The sequence below is a fragment of the Miscanthus floridulus genome, chromosome 19, assembly GCF_019320115.1.
Source record: "Miscanthus floridulus cultivar M001 chromosome 19, ASM1932011v1, whole genome shotgun sequence".
NCBI lineage: Eukaryota > Viridiplantae > Streptophyta > Magnoliopsida > Poales > Poaceae > Miscanthus > Miscanthus floridulus.
Window position 1 is genome coordinate 77640084 of NC_089598.1, and position 16207 is coordinate 77656290.

A 16207-nucleotide genomic window follows, 5' to 3' on the forward strand; every position below is an offset into this window, starting at 1 on the left:
GCTACAATGCGCGCGCACAGTGGCAGTGCCACTACTTAAAAAAAACGATTCATGGCAACGCCTCTCTTTCTTTGGAGGGACTGTAAGAAAAATGGACCTTTGACCCATTTATTTTGGATTTTAGTGTTTGATAACCAACACAACCAAATTGGACTAATGAATTTGCAAGTGTTTGTTTTGTAGTTCAATAGGGTGCAAGACGTAACTTGGACAAAGGCGACGTGATGATCCGATGATCAATACCTCAAGCAAAGACTTTAGGAGCACAAGAGAAGACCCAAGAGATCAAGCAAAGTCCAAGCATGAAGATGTGAACCAAGCCGTATACAAGATCGCGAAGAAATAAGCTTACTATAGTGACCGGATGCAGGACCGGACGCTGGACAAGCAACCGGACGCTGGGCAAGTGGCTCGGCAAACAGGCGACCGGACACTGGACCGGACGCTGGCGGTAACCGACCGGACGCAGGATAGCAGCGTCCGATTAAGTACAGAGAGGTTCTAGAGCGGCAAATCTGCGACCGGACGCGTCCGGTGGCAGGCGATCGGACGCTGGCCAGCGTCTGATCAGTATATTGCCGGCTCAACGGTCGGGATGACCGGACGCGTCCAGTTAGGACGATTTAGCGTCCGGTCAGTAGCAGTTTCGTGGGAGTTCGACCCCAACGGCTACTTTCTCAGTGGGGCTTATAAATACAACCCCCAACCGCCCATTTGAGATGTGTGGAACTGAGGAAACATACCAAGGGTGTTGATACACCATTTTAGTGATCTCCACTTGCATAGTGCTTAGTGATTCATCAGGTGATTAGCGTAGGTGCTTTGCGAAGTGTTTAGGTTGATTAGACCACCGCTTATGCACTTGCTCTAGGTTTAGACCTAGTGTTTAGTGAGGTTTGCATACCTCTTGCTACCCCGTGCTTGCGAGCACAAGTGTTGTACATCGGAGGGGCTTGAAGTCTTGCGAGAACACACCAACCGCGTTTGTGGTGTGACCGTCACCGTGTACCGGAGGGAACAAGGTCCGCGGCGTTTCGGCCGGAAGCTTGATAGTGAAGACGGCGGGGAGCATCCGGGAGAGGCTTGCCGGAAGGCACGTCGGAGACCCACTTGCGCGTGGGGAAGGCCCGAGGTTATCCACGGAGTTACCCGACCGGGAGCTTGGCCCTTGCGAGGGATTCCTTGCGAGTGGCTCCAACGAGGACTAGGGGGAAGCTTGCGCGCTTCTCGATACCTCGATAAAAATACCGGAGTCGTCGACGGGAGTTTGCATATCTCTATCTTGCTCTTTAGCTTCCGCATTTACATTGATTACTTTATTACATTTGCGGTAGAGATAGCAACACACTAGCAAAACCGTAGTTGCACATCTAGATAGTTTATCTATTGCATATGTTTTGCTAGGGTTAGAAAAAAAACCATAGTTTAGAGTTAGAATTTTTAAGTTGCCTAATTCACCCCCCTCTCTTAGGCGTCACGGTCCCTTCAGGGACGACTCTATATTGAGCTGTCCCTACAAATAATTGTCAAATGAGCCGCCCTTACAAATAGATTTGAAGGGACGGACGGTGTTATCAGCCGTCCCTATAAATGGCCCGATTTATAGGGGCGGCTCTATATCCAGCCGCCCCTATAAATTAGATTTGTAGAAGCGCTCAATATTGAACAGCCCCTAAAAATAGACACCGAGTATTAAAAATTAAGTACTAAAATTTAAATTTTGTAAACGATCTCGGATGGAGAAACAACCAAAATGAAAGTTGTAGATCTCGAAAAGTTATGAAACTTTGTAGTTGACAACTTTTTGGTTTGAAATCATCTTGTCAAGGAAAACTCCATTTAAATTTCCAAAAAATTGAAATTTTAATTTTTTAAACGACCTCGGATGGACAAACAGTAAAAATGAAAGTTGTAGATCTTAAAAAGTTATGAAACTTTGTAGTTGATAACTTTCTCATTTGAAATCATCTTGTCATGGAAAACTACGTTCGAATTTTTCAAAATTGAAATTCAAATTTTATAAGTGACCTCGGATGGAGAAACTACCAAAATAAAAGTTGTAGATCTCGAAAAGTTATGAAACTTTATAGTTGACAACTTTTTCATTTGAATTAGTTTAGGGCCTCAAACAATCAATTTATGCTCAGTTTTGTATAATATGTGGGGAACCAAAACGGATTGTAGACACAAGTGATCGTGAGGTGTACTGGTAGAGGAGTTTATGCACGAGAGGGAGAGGTTGTGGGTTCGAATCCTAGTCAAATGCAAAATGTGAAAAAATCGTGAAAAAAATCCCACCACCATAGAGTGAGTGTGTGGCTGTCGGGTAAGGACCTCTTTGGATTAAAAAAATTGCTATTTTTTCTTATTTTTTGTGATTTCTGTAAATTGATTTGTAGGGACAGCTCAATATACAGTCGCCCTGCCCTATCCCTACAAATCGATTTGTAGGAGCAATCTGGAAACCGCTCCTACAAATACATAATTTGTATAAACGTTTAGGTAAAGACGGCTAGGCAAACCGCTCCTAGCAGAGCTGCTCCTACTAAGAGCCCGTTTGTTTCGGCTCCTGCGGCTCTGGCTTCCACGGATACCGGTACAGCTCACGTAGCCGTTTTTTTCTTTCCTATACTGTAGCAACACTGTTCATTAAAGTTTTTTTCTCCCTGTTTTCTTGCTTCACGGTTTACGAAGCACTGTTTACTGTTTACGGAGCCGGCGGAGCTCGGTTTTTCTTGCTCCTGCGGCAGCAGCTACAGCGTGAACAGTGACAGAGCCCTGCCAAAAGGACCAAACACTGTTTTCACGTAGTGTGCGTGCCAAAGCAAAAGACACAGGGTTCAGGTTCAGGCATGGGGGAGGGATCCTTTGGATCATACTTATGCATGAGCGCATCATGGCCTGTGTGCTGTGTGTGGAATGTGTCTGAGTCTGACTCTGAGAGAGAAGCTAAGGGTGGAGAAGATGCAGCTACAGAATGGGGGAACGAACTGCTTTAATTTATGGGACTTATCACCCCATGATGGATTGCCCCGCCCCCATCCCGGCCCCCCGCTCCCTCTTGTAGGACAAAAACATGCGCAGTAGATTATTTGCACCATAGGATCGAGTAGATAGGTGGAGTAAACAATTAGTATACATAATGCATGACCTCATGCATGTGTATGCCCCTGTATTTCATTAAGACCGAAGAAATTGTTTTACGACATCCACGAACCCCGGATGCTTCATGCCCGCTGGCAAGACGCTAGCGCGCATGACTAGCCAGGATTTGTCGATCAGCTATAGTAGAATCCTAGCAGGTACAACACAATCAAAGGACTATATGGCCATGGATACAACAAGGCAAAAACGTTGGCACCGCTTAGCTTACTCGACGTCGCTTGGCCAAGTTGACGCCGACCTCTCCTCGGAAAGAGGTCCTCCATGGTGTCCCGCCTTCCAGAGGGCAGCGGCGTGGTGAGAGTCTGCTGAAACTCCTCAAATGACGCCTCATCAGGCTTCGCCATCTCGACCTTAAGCTCGAGCTTTTTCACGAGCATCTTTCTTACCTGAGCGTCCGGCTTCGTTGTTCTGAATTTGTTCTTAGCAGCTAAACGGCGCGCTGCGCTTGGGAACGATATCGGCGTCATCAGCAGCCTTTGGGGTCCTCGGTGATGCGCAACCTAGGTGACATAATAAGCGGCTGCTGAAGCGGCAGCCTAATAGCGTCGATGAAACTCTGCGCATCGCTGCGGTAGGTCTTTCAGGAAATGCATGTGCATGATCAGGGGTAGGTCTTGTTGCTAATCAACAGGCAGCAGCAGCAGCAGCACCAATCATGATTCCATCCCATGATCCCAACCCAGGCAGGGTAGAGGCAAGCACTGTCGTCGATCTATGTGAGGATGCGGACCTGTGGGAAAGAAACAAGGGCTCTTTCAGGACAAAGCCGGGGCCACTCACTCTTGCGTACCACCAGGCTCAGGCTACTACTACTACAGTAGCAGATGCAAGCATGCATATGCGTGCAACCAGCGCGCTTTCCACTTGCCTCAGCACTCAGCGGAAAGAGAGAGAGAGAGTGCACGCCAGGGCAGGGAGACGCAAGGCAACTACAGGATGTTTGACGCATACATAGAGTATTAAATATAGACTAAAAAATAATTAATTACATAGATTATGACTAATTTGCTAGACGAATTTTTTAAGCCTAATTAGTCCATGATTTGATAATGTGGTGCTACAGTAACTATGTGCTAATGATGGGTTAATTAGGCTTAATAAATTCGTCTCGTAAATTAGTCTCCATTTGTGTAATTAGTTTTATAATTAACTCATGTTTAGTCTTCCTAATTAACATTCGAACGTTCGATGTGACATGGACTAAAATTTAGTCCGTGAAACCAAACACCCGGCAAATGCGTCCAAGCCAACTTTAAGGCTCCCACCTCTCTGGTTTTCAATCAGCGGCATGCGTGCGTGGTTTTGAATCAAATCCTAGTATAGGTTGCAAAAAAGAACTACTATGTTGGCAAGAAAACCACGGGAAATGTATTTCTTTTAAAAAACAAAAACAAGACCTATTTGTTGGTGAGTTTCTAGACTGATAAGTCCGATTAATACTGGTTTATTACGAGAGAAAACACTGTTAACTACTGATAAGCTCCAACAAGCGAGAAGAGGGTGAGCGAGTGTGCGTAGGCTTTTCGAGGACAACCTTCCCCTGCATGGCTGCCTCCGCCTCCCTCTCTCTTTATGTCACCGGTGTGCATGCACTTGTCTGCTTGGTTTCGCAGACATCCTGCATCCTCTCCTGCCGCGCTCTGTCAAGGGTGATCAGGGCGGCCAAAAGATCTGGAATCTGTTTGCAGTCTGCCTACTGTTGCGGTTTCCGGTTGCAGGCTCTGTACTCTCCCCTCTCTCAGCCTATCAGCCTCTCAGGTCTCTCAGCAGCTAGCTGGACATGCACCTTCCGGTGCTCGTCTGTCCTACTCCCCTTCCACGCAACTCTACTGCGCCTCGTTTAGATTGCAAATTTTTACAATCTGAACACTGTAGTATGTTTCGTTTGTATTTGACAAACTTTGTCCGATCATGGACTAATTAGGCTCAAAAGATTCGTCTCGTAATTTATAATCAAACTGTGCAATTAGTTATTTTTTTACCTACATTTAATGCTCCATACATGCGTCCAAAAATTGATGTGATGGAAAGAGAGTGAAAAAACTTGGAATTTTGAGGCAATCTAAACAAGGCCCAGATGATTAAAAAAAAACCCCTAAACTGCTAGGCAACCTAAATGTGACCATAAAACAATGTGAAAGTGGCCTATGAAACAGTCAATAGCAAAGAATAACCATAAACTTATGGAGTGCCATAACGAATAAAGAAATATTTACTCCTCCCTCTCGCTCTTGGTTCCAGCCTGGTGACTGTTCGTTCGGACAGCGTGGGAGGTCGTCCGCGCGGTGCCTCGAGGCCACCATATCCTAGACGTCCCCATGCCCTAGAGAGGCCATCGTCCTTGGCATCCGCGCGCCCAGCGAGGCCGTCGCCGGCAAGGTCGCCATCCTGGGCGTGAAGGTGCAGAGGACGAGCCGAGGCGCGCGGCTACAAGAGCGGGGGAGGAACGACTATTTAAGGGATTGAAGTTGCTCTAAGTGTACTTTTTAGAACCCTCATATGGAGACTATTTTCTTGAAAACCCATTTTATCTCTTCTCATCTACCAACACATGCAAAATAAATGAAATCATCCCATTTATGAACCAAAAGCGCCCTTACATAGGACGTGAACATCCCAATACACTCATCTTTTTTTTCTTGCGTCGTATTAGGTTTGTCCTAAATAAAAAATTTATATCTTTAACCATCAATTTCAAAATAAAAATTGTATAGACTCATGGCATAAGATTTATAGTTTTAGATGATTCACTATAAGAAATACCGTCATAATATAATTTATATGTTGTCATTATAAGAAAATTTTAAAATAGATGAACAAAGATAGGAATGTTTGATTTAGAACAAAGCCAACATGATATGTACTCTGAGAAAGAACGGAGGAATAGCCAGGATCTAAGTGTATGATGATGCCATGATCAATCAGATTTGTGGTAGCAAATTCAGGATTACGATCCTGCAATGATTGTGCCGTCTGTGAACAAAATATAATAGTCAACTTATTAGGCTTTGTCTGGGTCTATAGACTGTTTCCAATGCAGAATGCCGCCACTAAATGCAATAATGCCATGTTTAGTTTCCACCAAACTCTCAACTTTGGCACTATGAAAAAGAAGATTCTCCATCATATCAAACTTATGGTACATGTATGGAGTACTAAATGTAGATGAAATCAAAAATTAATTGCACAGTTTGGTTGAACTTTGCAAGACGAATCTTTTGAGTCTAATTAGTCAATGTTTGGACAATAATTCATAAATACAAACGAACTGCTACAGTGTTTGCCGTCACGTCAAACACCGTGCAAATACCGATTCCGGCGCCAACTAAACGTGGCCTAAGATGTTTATTGTTGCTGTGCATTCCAATTTTGTCGCTTACTACCTTGTCTCAGTGGTATTTCAACATGTGCTTACCTAGCGGCCTAGCCTAGTAGTAGTATTTTAACATGCGCTACAGTGCCCAGACGTAGGATACTCAGGATAGGATGTGTAAGCCCTTGTTTAGTTCGCGAAATTTGGATTTTGGGACTACTGTAGCACATTCGTTTTTATTTGGCAAATAGTATCCAAACATTGACTAATTAGACTTAAAACGTTCGTCTCGCAATTTCCCACCAAACTGTGTAATTAGTTTTTCTTTTCGTCTACATTTAATGCTCTATGCACGGGCCGCAAACATTCGATGTGACAAGTACTGTAGCAACTTTTTGGATTTTGGGGTCCAACTAAACAAGGCCTAAAGGGGTGTTTGGTTCTTTAGTCGCTCCTAAAATTTATGTCACATCGAATATTTATATATTAATAAAGAGCATTAAATATAGATTAATTATAAAAACCAATTACATAGATGGAGGCTAATTTACGAGACAATTTTTTAAGCCTAATGAAGCTATCATTAGCATATGTTTACTGTAGCACCACGTTGTCAAATAATAGACTAATTAGGCTTAAAAGATTCGTCTCGTAAATTAGTCGCAAGTTATGTAATTAGTTTCGTAATTAGTCTATATTTAATATTCCATATATGTGTCAAACATTCAATGTGACAGGAATTTTAGGCGTCTTGTAGAAACCAAACAGCCCCTAACACATTTGATAGGACTTGTATTTCAAAACTGATATCAAAGAAAAGGTAAGCACAATGGATCGGTTCAACAGTTCCAACGTGTTTTTCAGTAGTGATAGTGGGTGCGAAATATTGTTATCTTAGGTGTAGCTAGGATAACATTAATGTTAAACATTTGTGGCGTAATTTGCATATAATATATGTATCTTAGACCAACAGAATTGTACTCCCTCTGTCTAGGAAAGAATCCAACTACGTACGAGTTGCGTGCCAGCAAAAGTAGTCCACGTTTGACCAAATTTTTAGTGAATACTATTCACATTTATGACTCTAAATTAATTTATTATGAAAATACATTTCGTAATTAATCTAATTGTATTTATTTGATATCATAAATATTAATATTTTTTATCTATAATTAATCAAACTTAAGATTCTAAAACGTGACACCGTGCTAGAATTGTATTTTTCGTGGACGGAGGGAGTATACTCCATTATCTTATATTGTTGACAACACGCATATATTCCACTATCCATTTTACCACACGATGTTCTAAAACAAAAGCCTATGTGAATACACTCACTGTAGACAAAATGGTGTACATATATTCACTTGTACATGGACTTCTTTTTTATGAATTATAGACATAGGTCGACAGCCCACATCATCTATCACAACGCCGTTAAAGTTTAGAATAAATTTAGAAGAAATATGAACACCTGCATCCACCGTACATATGAGTATGGACTTCGGAAGTACTCCTATGTGAAATCGAAAAAGGAATGGGTAATGGGTTCCTTTCTCTGGAACAGTGGAATGTTCAGCACTGGGATGGTGTGGACAGATTGGGGTCAGCAAATCTAGAGGGTAGATATCTGGCAGTAATTATGGGTTCACGATGCAGCAAAGAGTAACCTGCAGGTTTTTCACGGGTTTTCTTACAGCTCAGCTCATGCGTGCATTCACAGCAATCCTAGCTACTGTTATTAGCTACAAATGTAATCATTCGCATCAACACCAGCTTTGCCTTCCGTACTTTCATATAAGCTTCCACGTGCATAAGCACGTGCTAGTAAATTTGAAGTTGATGGCTTTGAAAAATACACGACGTCTAAGCATTGCCGCGCCACATCATAGTTTACGCCTTGTTTAAATGCGTATGTATTTATCTCAATCCACATATGTTAAAGTAGATTGAAGTTGAATTAATCTAAATTCTATTCAATTTCACTCCAATATATATGGATTGAGGTGGATACATATGCATTCAAACAAAGCCTTAGATGGATATATTTATGGCTAGTTTGGTAGAACTTTTCTTTCTGATTCTTAAACTTCACTTCTTGATTCTTTGATGGATTGGTTCTAGTGTACAGCAGGGCGAGAAGTAGGTGAGAATAATTTTAGAGTGATTTTAGAGGTGATTGAACGGGAAGCTAGAGAGGGGGGGGGGGGGGGGGGGTGTTAGATTCGAGCTCCTAGTGTAAATAGGCAAGTGTTTCTTGTCAGCTTCTCCCTAGAATTCAGTTATGTTGTAACTATTTGATAGGGTTTCACAGAGAATCCATTAAGATAGAGTTGAGTTATACACATTAACTTTGATTTTGTTCCACCTGTCATTAACGTTTATTTATTATCAAACCATATCTAAGATGTGGCGAATAAATTAATAGTCACACATTAGATAAAGTTTAGAAAATGAGTGTAAAAATGTGACAATGTGTGACCATCTCATACAAACACACCTCTAATGAGTGCATCCGATGGATGTGTGTTGTTTGTACTCACTAGGTGAGTGTCCGTGCGTTGCAACGGAAACAACAAATAATCTAATGTAATAAGAAAAACATGAAAAATATGATATCAACATGCAGTTTTTCAAAATGTAACTTTTGCACGTGCCCAGCTAGGGAAAAAGATAGCTATGTTTGCACAATTCATTCCCCTGGTAATTGTGCAGCTTCTCAAATTTTCATGAAAAATGCATAATTGTCATGAAGCTTGACTTCTTATTAATTTCTCTTTAATTACTGTCTCCATAATTTTTTGTGCAGAGATGGATCGAGAGTGGATGGAAATGTCACGAACGGACAAGCGGTACATGCTTGGCGTCGACAAGTTTCTCACCGATACCAAAGCCATGCTGGGAATGGGAACCATGTCTTCTGTCCATGCAAAGATTGCATGAATTAAAGGAAATGGGATCAAACTAAGTCTATAAGATCATAGTTGATTACTAGGGGGTTCATGCCAAACTATACGATATGGACTATGCATGGCGAGGTTGGTGTGAATGTTCTACTAGAAAACCATGATGATGTGGCCATGCCTGACGTAGCCCTCCACGATGCTGACGAGGAATCCGGTGTCAACACGAAACCTATGACCACAGTTAATGATATGTTTAGGAACACGCTAGCTGACGACACCGATAATAACGATGGCATTTCTCAGCTCGTACGTAATGTAGAGAGCGAGTGTCTTAGTGAAAGACAGCTGAGAAAGTTAGAGAAAATAAGACAAGATGACAAAACACCATTGTATAAGGATTATCCAATGAGTAAACTGGAAGCCGACATTATGCTGTTAGAGTTCAAATCGACAAACGGTTTGAGCGATAAAGGTTTTGATCAGTTGTTAGGTATAATAAGGAAAATGCTCCTAGAAAAAATGAGTTGCTAGAAAAGACATGCCTGACCAAGCAAATGATCTGCCCCATCGGCCTCAAGATTGAAAAAAAATCCACACGTGTTCCAATGATTGCATATTGTACCGTGGAGACGAATACAGAGACTTGGATGTGTGCCCCAAGTGTGAAGCTCCACGGTATAAGGAAGGTCCGTTAGATGAGGGTACCAAGACCAGAGGAGGTCCATGAAGGTCGTTTGGTATTTCCCTATATCTCCCGGGGTGCATAGGTTGTTTACATGTGCAAAGTCAGCCAAGTTGTTGCGCTGGCATGGTGAAGAACGTAAGAAAGATACAATGATAAGGCACCCCGTCGATGGAAAGGACTGGAGGATTGTCAATACTATGTTCTATAAGAACATCGGTGGAGAGGTAAGGCACCTTTGGTTTGGTTTGAGCATAGATGTGATGAATCCTTTCGATCAGGTTAGAAGCAATCATAGCACTTGGCCAGTGACGCTCTATATATACAACCTTCCACCTTGGCTCTTTATGAAGTGGACGTACATCCAGATACCACTACTGATCCAAGGGCCAAGATAACCTAGGAATGACATCGATGTGTTTCTAGAACCAGTGATTGATGAACTAGTGGAGATGTTTAAAAAAGGTATGAAAGATGTTTGGGATGAGTACAAAAAGGAACATGTCACAATCAAGGTAGTACTTATCGCTATAATCACTGACCTGTCAGGGTGAGGTTGCCTGTCAGAGAAGATAAAAGGCTATATTAGATGTGTCGAGTGCTTGGACGACACCGATGTGGTACATGTGCCAAATAACTCAAAGATAGTTTATATGGGACACTATAGATTCCTACATAAGGATCACCCTTACCATAGGAACAGAAAAGATTTTGACAGGACTATTGAGAAATGCTTACCTCCAAAATATCAAGATGCCCTACGATATTTCAAGAAGTCAACAAACTAGAAGTTGTCCTTGGGAAGGGGGACAATGCAGTAGCAGCGCCTGATGGGAGCGTATGGAAGAAAAAATAGGTTTTATGGAAACTACCTTACTGGCCAGTACTGAGTGTACGCCACTGTCTTGATCCCATGCACATTATTAAAAACGTGTGTGATAACACGCTTAACAGCTTGATGGATACCCGGGGGACATCGAAGGATTCACTAGCCACACGTATGGACATGCAACACCTGGGAATCAGGAAGGAGCTGCATCCCTTGGTGCTAGATGATGGCGAGTTCAAACTTCTAGTTGCGTCATGGACCTTGAAGAAGGAAGAAAAGCGTGCGCTTATTTCTTTCTTCAATGAACTCAAAGTCTTGATGGGCTACTGTGCGAACCTAAAGATGCTGGGAACATGAGAGAACTCAAGTTCAATTATGGTTGTATGAAGGCCCATGATTGTCATGTCATTATGACTCAGCTGCTCCCTGTTGCCCTACGTGGTATCCTCCCCCAAAAGGTCGGTGCCCCAATCATAAAGCTATGCTCATTCTTCAACGCGATCTTAAAAAAGGTCATTGATGTGTCCACGCTGGACCAGCTGCAGCGAGACATAGCTGAAACTCTCGTTAGACTAAGATGCATTTCTTGCCGACTTACTTTGATATCTCAGTGCATCTGCTTGTTCATCTTGTTGACCAAATTATTGCCCTTGGTCTAATGTACCTGCATCAGATGTTCCCTTTCAAAAGGTTGATGAAAGTTTTTAGGAGGTATGTTAGGAATAGATTCAGGCCAGAAGGGGCATGGTTGAAGGATGGTCAACGGAGGAGACCATTGAGTTATGCACATATTATTTGGACATCAATAGGGTCAGAGTTCTAGAATCTTGTCACAAAGGAAGACTAGGTGGCAAAGGAACGATCAAGGAGAAATCTATCACAGTAGACGACCCCGTTTCTTTCAGGCAGGCACAGTTCACTGTTCTCCAGCAAGCAGAGGATGTGATGCCAAACACTAACGAGCATAGGCATACACTGCAAACTTTGTATCCATGCAGGTTATAGGCTTAGCTAGATAAAAAACATATGGAAGAATTTATCAACTGGTTGCGATGCCGCTTGATTGGAACAATGTTGGGTAATCAATTGGATATCTTAGCCAAGGGACCTTCGAGTACATTGCTTAAGTACCAAGGGTATTGTTGATGGTAGTTAACAACCATTATAAACCGTCAATATAACATGTATAAGGGCATAAATATAATCACCAATGAAGGTTTAGGGGTTTAAACTAACAAATTCCACGAGTTTTGGTGAATCTGTATTTTCTGTAGGGTTTATTCCAAAAACCATCAAGGTGGACCTACATGTCAGATTTAATTACGCTTATTCATAATGAAACAGACACCAGAAGACTCTAGAAGACTCGAGAGGACTCCACACCGAAGCAGAGGGCGAGACGCCGCCAGGTGGGCCAGCCAGCCCCACCTGTAAGCCGCCCAGCCTCTAGGGCCCACCTGTCAGCCCCTTGTTGCAATGTCGGTTCTCCACCACCTTCTAGGTTGCATCTACGTTGTCCTTTAAGTCGGTTTGATCCAAGGGCTCACGTTGGACGCTCTGGCCTATATATATCAGCCCATATCCCCCCTGAAGGCATAAGTCATTTGAGAATATAAAAACCCTAATCATCCTCAGAGCTCCACCATATTTTAGGGCATATCTAGTTAGGCTAGGTCTAGAGGGAGACAAGCAGGCTTCGCTTGGATTCCCAATCTTATCAAGAGTGTGGTTCGATATAATCTTTGTACCCCATCTCTTTTGTACCTCTATTACTTTTATATGCTAGTTACAATTGTTAAGATAATATTAGTATTCATCTTATTCATGTTATTTGTTGTAATGTTCATCGTCTACTTTGGTTATATGCTTAGTATAGCTAGTTTATCATTATATCAATGCATAAGTTCGTATAGCACTCGCTCTGCTGCGCACGGGGTGAGTGGTCGACATTGTGTAAGTGTGGTGCTTATACATTGTTTATCTACGGATACACCTTATATTATAGGTCATGTGGTAGATCACGGATGTGACACTTCCATTGAGTTCTTTGTAGTCCACTCCCCGAATATAGGCACATGTAGGGTCCAGTTACGAAGGAAGAACAAGCTCTGTTCTTAATCTTCCTTAGTAATATCCCTTATGCGTAGATATGAGGATGATCTTAGCAATGACTACTAGGTATAATTGCACTAATCAATGTATGCTTTGACTTTAGTTAGGAATGACTTAGGAATTATTCCTCTAATATTCTACCTGACCATGCTAATGCCATAGAAAGAAGTACTCTGAGTGATTTATCATTCTTATTGATCAATACTTATTATATATCTTATTCTATGACTTACCCCTATTATGAGTAGAACATGGGTTATGGTTTATTTCTCCTTCAATAGTATAAGTTATCAATACATGTCCATGCTAGACCTTCCCTGTGGTAAAAATATAAATAACGATACCTATAATACTCTCGGGTAAAGTGCTACAATGGTATATTATATGTGCGCTTGTAGATCCTTTTTAATCATATATTTATATATTCTTTATAGTCACATAAAGTGATAAAGAACTACTTAGTATTATTCTAGTAGTAATATTGTGTAGTACCAACAAGCATCTCTAGCATCGTCACTAGGGATGACAACCTAGTAAAATAATGTTATGAGATATATGTTTATAATAGGTGGCTACTTAAGACAAGTGACACGTTAATAAATACCAACAGGTATGAGATCAATGGATTTATATTTTACACAAAAAAGCAAGATAGAAAGAGCACATACAAAAAATGTGGTGTTTGTTTCGATGCTCACAACGAAAATGGCAACGTGTAGTAGACGTACTATGGTTTCATTGGGGAGATATGGGAGCTAGACTATGGTCAATTGAAGGCAACTCTTTTTCGCTGCCAGTGGGTCCGGTTAGAGGAAATCACCATTGATAGAGAAGGGTTCACTACCATTGATCTCACCAAGACCACATATAGAGACAACTCCTTCGTCCTTGCAAAAGATGTTATGCAAATCTTCTATGCAGGGAATAATAATAGAAAAGGAAAGCTAAAAGTAGTCCTAGAAGGAAAAAGAAAGATTATCAGTGTCGATGGAGTGATGGACGAAGAAGACTATAGGGGCTATCAGGAAATGTCTCCATTTGGGGCGAATGTAACCCTACCTATACTTGAAGATGGTGACGAACCTGCTTACGTCCGACATGATCATGATGAGGCCCTCATTATTGGACCCACTATAAATAGTTAGATTATTATTAACTATGTAATCATTATTCAGACGTTGTATCAGTAATTCACACTGAATATCTAATTTATATTTTGTACACATCTCTATAATTAAATTATTGACTATGTAATCAAATATTGAGATGAAGTTCACAAACACTATTATTTGATAAGTATAGACCATTAATTAATTATCATAGAATTAAATAATCAAGACACAAACTTTTGTCTTATTTTACAATAAGTTAACTGTATTTACAAACAATAAACGAATAAAAGAAAAAACAAAACCAATTCTAACGAAATCACTACTCTAGAGCAGTGGTTAAGGCACCAGACTCTAACCTTGAGTCTCGAGTTCAAACCCTAGGCCGGCCAAATTTTAGATTTCTTTAGAATTAATTAACTCTACGTTCAGAGAATAAAAGAAAAAAATAAAATGAATCCTAACAAAATCACTACTCTTGCGCAACGGTTAAGGCACCAAACTCCCAACCCCGAGCCCCTAGGTTCAAATCCCAGGTGGTACAAATTTTTAGATTTTTTTAGAATTAAGTAACTCTCAGTTCAGAGAATCGGCCTGTTCGCTTGTTGGTTTCAGCCAGCCCAAATCAGCCAGCCAACAGTGTTTTTCTCTCACAATAAACCAGCACCAGCTAGTCCAAACCAGCCCAGAAACCAACCAGCGAACAGGCCGAATAAAAGAAAAAAAACAATCCTAAAGTAATCCCAATCCTAGCACAACGGTTAAGGCACTAAACTATATACCCTGAGACCCTGGTTCGAATCCTAGTTAGAGGACAATTTTTTAATTTTAGAATTAGTTAACTTTCTGTCCAGAGAATAAAAAGAAAAAACTACTCCTAGAGGCGGGAAGTATTTTTCATTTATTAAAAAGGTTGCGTTCGAATCGTAGGAGCGGGAAATATTATTTTTTTTTAAAAAGGTTGCAACAGAATCCTAGGCACCGGACAATTTTTTAAAAAAGCTACGACGGTAGGCAACCCAGCTGCAGCGTGGCAACGTGCCAGGGCCGATCACTGTCAGTTTTGGTTTAAAAACCAACAATGATACAAGCCATCACCGCCGGTTGCCAAAACCGGCACAGATGTCCACCTTCACTGTCGATTTTTGAACCAAAATGATAGTGATCTAAAGATGCTCCTCATGGGCCAGTAGTGCTCCCGCTGAACACCATAGCAAGAGCACTGCTTCCATTTACCCCGACAACTTTACTTAAAAGAAACCTACCAGGATTGCTAGCCCCTATAAAATAGCCCTCGGTCGGGAGCCTCTCAACGGCCAAGTCTAGGTGCTATTTAACTTGCCACCATCTTGCTGCTTATTTCTCACTTTGTGTTTTCTTAGCTAGTATACACATCTATGGCCTCTCTGTGGGAGAAAGCCCTCCACATACAAATTTCAATAAGCGTGGTCATTCACGAGGATGGTGCACACAAAAGGTGCTAGAAGAATGTTTCTGAAGATAGAGCAACGCCAAAGCTTGGGGACACCGCGAGGTTGATAGTCATCCTATGCGGTGTGCTCTAGCCTATCTATCCAGAGCAACGTGGGTTCATCGGTGCTCGACAAAAGTCCCGTGTGCTCTGGACTGTCTGTCTAGAGAGGCATGGGTTCAACAACCTCTCTGTTCGTCTCCCGAAGGCATAGCTCGTCAACCATCTCTAGCATTCTCTAGCGGCTATTTGACCCTACTTGGGTGCTAGAAGAATGATTCTAAGATGATTATCTTATAATGTGTTTGTACACTTCGATTGTAACATTAACCTAGAGGGAAATAGGTTTTTGTTATCGTATATTTAATTTTAGTGTCAGGTCTTTGTTATCATATATGTAATTTTATTCTAAGATTTCTGTTATTTTATATTGTAATTTTTAGCCAGTATATATATATCGATGTTTGTCTTTTCCAATGGCAATGCATGTATGGATATTTTACATATATATTGTGCCCTAATAATTCATTATCTAGCATTTTTAGTGTGGACGACGGTGTTTTTGTACCCATATGAAATTCTGCAATTGATACAATTTTTTGGACATTATTTAAGCATTA